Here is a 6,231-nt window from a genome sequence, read left to right as displayed (position 1 = left end):
TATACAAAAATTGCGAATTGTATAGAGAATTATACAAACGTATACAAACACTGCACAAATTATACAAACGTTGATATAACTATAGCTACGAATTATAATTAGCAAACTATAGCTATGAACATAATTAAGATATTTTTGAGTGGTTATATGCGAAAATTCCCCATATTTTTATATGTTATATCATCGGGTAACTTATTTTCATTTTCAATATTATAAATCTCACATTTCCTAAAAATTTTGTTACCTAATCGTATAATAAAAAGTGGTTACACTAATAATATAGTATATAACTTAAACTCTATTACAATTACTATCAAGGCATATAGCATATAACTTAATCTCTATTACAATTACTATCAACACATATTTGCCTAACGATATATATTATTATCAACGCATATTTGCCTAACGATATATATAACTTAAACTCCATCATATAATAATACAAATTGATCCTAAAAAATATAGGACTCCTATCACGTTTGATGTTGTGATGCAATAGAAGTCCATTTATTTATCAAATATAAGTCCATGTTTATATACCACATTTATACATATTCATGTCTCCTCGAATAATGAATATGAGTATTTAATTCAAAAGTTCTGAATGCTTACATTTGGATATGATCGAAATGGAATTTAATAATAGAGGACCATGTAAATTTGGGAGTTGATGCCTTTTTTATACTTTAAAAATACATTTTACATTGGATGAAATTGTAATCAAAGTTATTTTATTAATACTTAGGACTATAAAAATTTGAGCCCATTTAATTATGGTTATTTAGTTGGAGAGTACCCTTTTAAATAATTAATTTATATGATAATTTAATTTTTTATAATTAATTATTAATAAAAGACAATCATTTTAAAAAAAAATTAAAAGTGGTCATACCCACTACTTCTTAAGTCCATATAACTAGATTAGATAGAATAGGAATAGTTATTTTATAAACTGGACTTTGAGAAAGAAAAGTAAAAGAAGTAAAAGAGAATAAGAAGACAAGAGATTCACTGCGGCGGAAACAAAAACGAGGAGAAAATCGAATGAACCAGATAAGATAATTCTACGCAAGTTTTATATAGGAGAATAGGGTACTATTGTTATCAATATATAATGGAAAGATTGGCAAACGAATAATAATAAAAAAAATATAATGTCATCATGTGTTGAACAAAAAGGAGGAGGAAAATTGAATTGAAAGATGCTATTCACGTGGGTCCTTTGTTCATTTTTCCCCCCCCTTATGGGTGATTAGTTTTAATACTGACTAACTACTCATGAGGTGCCAAATAAGAGTGCACGTATAGTTCTGTCGAATTTACAATTTCCTAATAAACATTAGAATGATGTTATTAAGAATGAAACGAGGGTTACTGTTTTATCTTTTTTTTCTTAATTGTTAGCAAAGCTACAGGGCACTAGTCAAACAATTAAACAAAGTGTAGACAAAATTGTTGCAACTAATAGAATGTCTTATTATATGTGATAACTGTTATGAGTGGGTAAAGATTAGAATGGATACAAGGATATAGCGCGTAGGATTTTGAGGTTTTTATATTTTGTCTTTCCGTTAGGGCTTCGTAATTTGTCTTATTTTTTTATTATTATCACATTATGATTTAAGTTTTATATATTAAGATAGAAAATTAAATGTTAGGTGTATTTTATTAGATGAATATCATAATATCTATGGTATTGGAGGGATTTAGAGTTAACCCTAGGCTTGAGATTTAAGTAATTAATTAATTATAGATTTAGGATGAGTTTTTGGGTCTACGCTAGACATATAGTAATATGGGTGTTTACGGATTCGTTTACTTATGAATAATTCATTGTTGATAGATTTGGAACGTTCTGAGGTCTTACAAAATGGAAAGGCAAAATCTTGAGAATTTTTGACACGTGTTCGACATTCGAGGTATGTTAAGACTTTTAGACTTCGTTAAATGATGTTTTTCTAATTAAAGATTAAATATTGAAATAGATAACGAGTAAGGGTGAAAGATGGGGGTCTCGTATCAATGGTGTGGCGGGCATTGATACGAGTACCGGTGTTATAAAGAGAAAGTTTATTACTATAGAATGAAGGATTGTAATTTGAGAATGCCAATGCATATGGGCATTAGTTGATGTATTAGTGATTGATTTCTTTTGTGTGATTGTGCTTCTTATTTGAACTCATATAATTGTAAATTTGTGATAGTTGAGGTGATTATATGTCATATTGATATTTGATTTATTGAGATGCATCATCATCCCTATGTTTGTTGAAAGTATATTGTGTACATGCATTGACATGAGATTGAGTATGAGTAAAGGTCTGACAGAAGGAAAATCATTCGTGAGAGAGTATTGTATGGTTATAAATTGGACACGTGGAGATGTCCGTGCTGGGGATGGTTTGATTTTATGATAGTGCGTTGAGATCGTCCGCACAGACACGTGGAGATCGTCCGTGTCGGTATATGGACCTCGCGAGTCCCCATGGGTTACAAACTCTTGAAGTATATTCTGAGAAGTATTGTGTATATACAGTTGTGAGGTTACTTGGTATTTGAGGTATATCATCTCATGGTGTTGCATTGAATCTCATTATCTTCTTCATTTTTACTTGATTATGTGTTAAATATTTTGTGACGTTTGATTACTCCTATTTTGATAAGTCTTGATTGATAAGTTTAATATAGAATTATAAAATTTGAGAATGAATTTTATATATATTTCCGTCACTACTTCTTCGTTGTCGGTCAATGAGACATTCTGGGTACACGTGGTTTCATACTCATACTACATTTCTTGCACTCTTTTATGGTGCAGATTGGATTCCGAATACGACCACATTTTATGGAGCTTTTTGAGTCCAAACTTGGGTTATCTTGGAGTTGTGGTGAGCTGCTTGGCTATTTTGCGGCCCACACCTTCCTCTATCTTTCATTTATTCTGTTATTTTAGTGTTCAGACAAGATATTTATTACGTCTATACTGGTTATTTTAGTTTCATATTTGAATTCTATTTTAGAAGCTCTTATACTTATGGCACCAAATTTTGGGTGGTATTTTAGCTTTAAGCATTTCATACTTATGAAAGACTTAACGTATGTGATTTTCTGCTTGTCTTTTATTCTTTACTTTATTTAATTAATTAAATTGATAAAATGATTGGATTGGCTTACCTATCAGTTGGGGATATAGGTGTCATCACGACTTGTAATTTGGGTCGTGACAATTTGGTATCATAGTCCTAGGTTCATCAATCTCATAAGTACAAGAGCAATGTCTAGTAGAGTCTTGCTGATCGGTATGATAATGTCCATACTTATCTTTGAGAGGCTATATGACATTTAGGAAACTTCTATTCTTTTATTCCTTGTCGTGTACTTTTGACTCTATTGGAATTCTAATATTGTTGTCTTATTCTCTCACAAATGGTGAAGACTCGTGCATCTGCGAGTGGTGATCAGGAGCCTATTCCTACTCCTACTTTTGGGGTCATTACATGAGGTAGAGTCAGGGGGTGAGGTCTTGGTCGGGGTCGAGGTCGTATTGCAGTAAATGTGGGAGGCCAAGTACCCACAGCCACTCAGGGCCATACTGGGGAAGTATCTCTAGATGCTGATGTGATTCATGAGGATGTGCAGGATCATGTTGAGGGGTATGGACCAGCTCAGGATTCACCTGGTTTTATTGCCACTCCCGTACTTCAGGATACCTTAGTTCGTATGTTAGGACTCGTAAAGGGGATGGCTCAGGCGAAAACATTGCCTATCACCTCTGATGTCTCACAGATTTGTATTGGAGGTCAGATTTTAGATCAGATGGTTGCTCTAGGAACTCAAACTCCAGACACTTAGCTAGCTACTGCTACAACTCCCCATTTAGATAGTTTGGTATTGCCAGGGGTTGCATCACAGTTGTGTAATAGGCCTGCCATGATCACCGATGAACAAAAGATGTTTGGGAGATTCAGAATGATGAATCCTCTGATCTATAAAGGAGACTTGAATGAGGATGCATATGAATTTATAGTCAACTGTCATTAGAGGTTTCACAACCTTGGATTGGTGGAGTCTCATGGAGTTGACTACACAACGTTTCAGATGTTTGACCAGCCAAGCAGTGGTAAAGGGACTATATTAGTTGTAGGCCAGCTGGATCGGCTCCACTCTCATGGACTCAGTTTACTTAGGCATTTCTCTATAAGTTTGTTCCACGCAGTGAGAGGGAGCGTAAGAGGGCTGAGTTTAAGGGTTTGCAGTTGGGGGAGGCATGTCAATTGCTCAGTATGAGGTTAAATTCCATGCCTTGGCAAGGCACGCTTCGATGATACTTCCCACCAAGGCTGATAGAGTAAGGAGGTTTGTCAGGGGGTTGATTATTTCGATTCCTATGGGAGCTTCTCAGGTTGCTACTTCTGGTGTTCTATTTCAGAAAGTAGTAGATGATGCCAAGGAGTTAGAGATGATGCGACGTGAGGGATTTGAGCAGCGTGTAGACAAGAGGGACCGCCATTCAGGTAATTATGGGGGTGCTCCTCCTAGGAGTCGAGGTTACTCAGGGAGAGGTTATAACTTTCAGTCTAGCAGACCCATTCATGCCTTTATACCAGCGTCCGAGGCTAATTATGTTGGGCACAGTACTTCTAGCTCGACACATACTTCACAGGGTTCATTTTTTAGACCTTCTGGTAGTGGAGGACATTCTAGTCATTCAAGTTCCTCTCGTCATCGTATGCCTCATAGGGGTTGTTTTGAGTGTGGTGATATGGGATATTTTGTGAGAGATTGCCCCAGGATCAGACGTGGTGGTTCACAACAGAATTCTCAGGATTTGACTTCTAGGGCTGTACAACCTTCAATTAGGTGAGGTGCACAAAGTGATAGAGGTGGTTCTCATTCTAGTAGAGGTGGTTCCCATTCTAGTCGAGGTGGCGGTCGTGGAGGTTCACAGTCCGAGGGCGGTCGTGCCCATTGTTATGCTTTATAGGGTAGGCTAGAGGTAGAGGCTTCAGATGTTGTTATCATAGGTATTATTCTGATTTGTCATCGATCAGCTATTGTATTATTTGATCCAGGCTCTACGTATTCTTATGTGTCCACATATTTTGCTTCAAGTTTGTATATGTCATGTGAGTCTCTTGATTTACCTATACATGTTTCTACTCCTATTGGGGATTCCGTAGTGGTAGATCGGGTATATTGATCGTGTGTGGTTACTTTGATGAGATATGATACTCACATAGATTTGAAGATCTTAGATATGGTAGATTTTGATATTATTCTTGGGATGGATTGGTTATCTCCCTATCACGCGATTTTGAATTATCATGCTAAGACAGTTACATTAGCATGCCTAGGATTCCTACAGTAGAGTGGAGAGGTTTTCTTAGTCATTCTCCAAAAAAGATGATATCATTTCTTAGGGCTCGTTGCTTGGTGGAGAAAGGATGTTTGGCTTATTTGGCACATATTTGAGATACTAGTGTAGAGAGTCCTGTGCTTGAGTCTATTCTAGTGGTGAGTGAGTTTCCAGAGGTATTTCTGATGGATTTAGCAGGTCTTCCTCCGGACCGCGATATTGATTTTTGTACCAACTTAGAATTGGGCACTCAACCCATTTTCATTCCTCCTTCTCGTATGTCACCAACCAAATTGAAGGAGTTGAAGGAGCAGTTGCAGGATTTATTGAGCAAAGGGTTTATTAGGCCGAGTGTATCTCTTTGGGGTGCTTCAGTGTTATTTCTGAAGAAGAAGGATGTATTTATGCGTATGTGTATTGACTATCGGCAGTTGAACAAGGTTACCATCAAAAACAAGTATTCGATACCTCGTATTGATGATTTATTTGATCAACTTCAGGGTGCTTCAATTTTCTTCAAGATTGACTTAAGATACGGTTATCATCAGTTGAAGGTTAAGGCGGAGGATATCCCTAAGACAACTTTCCGGATACGTTAAGTCCATTATGAGTTTTTAGTGATGTCTTTTAGGCTAACTAATTCCCCAGCAGCCTTTATGGACTTGATGAATGAAGTGTTCATACCGTACTTGGATTTATTTTTTATTGTCTTTATAGATGATATATTGATATACTCCCATAGTATGGAGGAGCATGAGCATCATTTGAGGATTGTGCTTGGTATTCTGAAGAAGAAGAAATTCTATGCAAAGTTTTTAAAGTATGAGTTCTGGCTTAGTTCGGTGACATTCTTAGGACATGTAGTGTCTAAG

At 36.0% G+C, this 6,231-nt stretch overlaps 1 pseudogene; it reads left to right on the top strand.

The window, feature by feature from the left end:
- Positions 1-4,270: 4,270 nt before the first annotated feature.
- LOC129892682 (uncharacterized) lies at positions 4,271-4,987 on the top strand (annotated as a pseudogene).
- Positions 4,988-6,231: the final 1,244 nt, after the last annotated feature.

The sequence above is a fragment of the Solanum dulcamara genome, chromosome 6 (assembly GCF_947179165.1).
Source record: "Solanum dulcamara chromosome 6, daSolDulc1.2, whole genome shotgun sequence".
NCBI lineage: Eukaryota > Viridiplantae > Streptophyta > Magnoliopsida > Solanales > Solanaceae > Solanum > Solanum dulcamara.
Note: the sequence above shows the minus strand (reverse complement) of the source record. Positions and strands in the feature narration are given on the sequence as shown.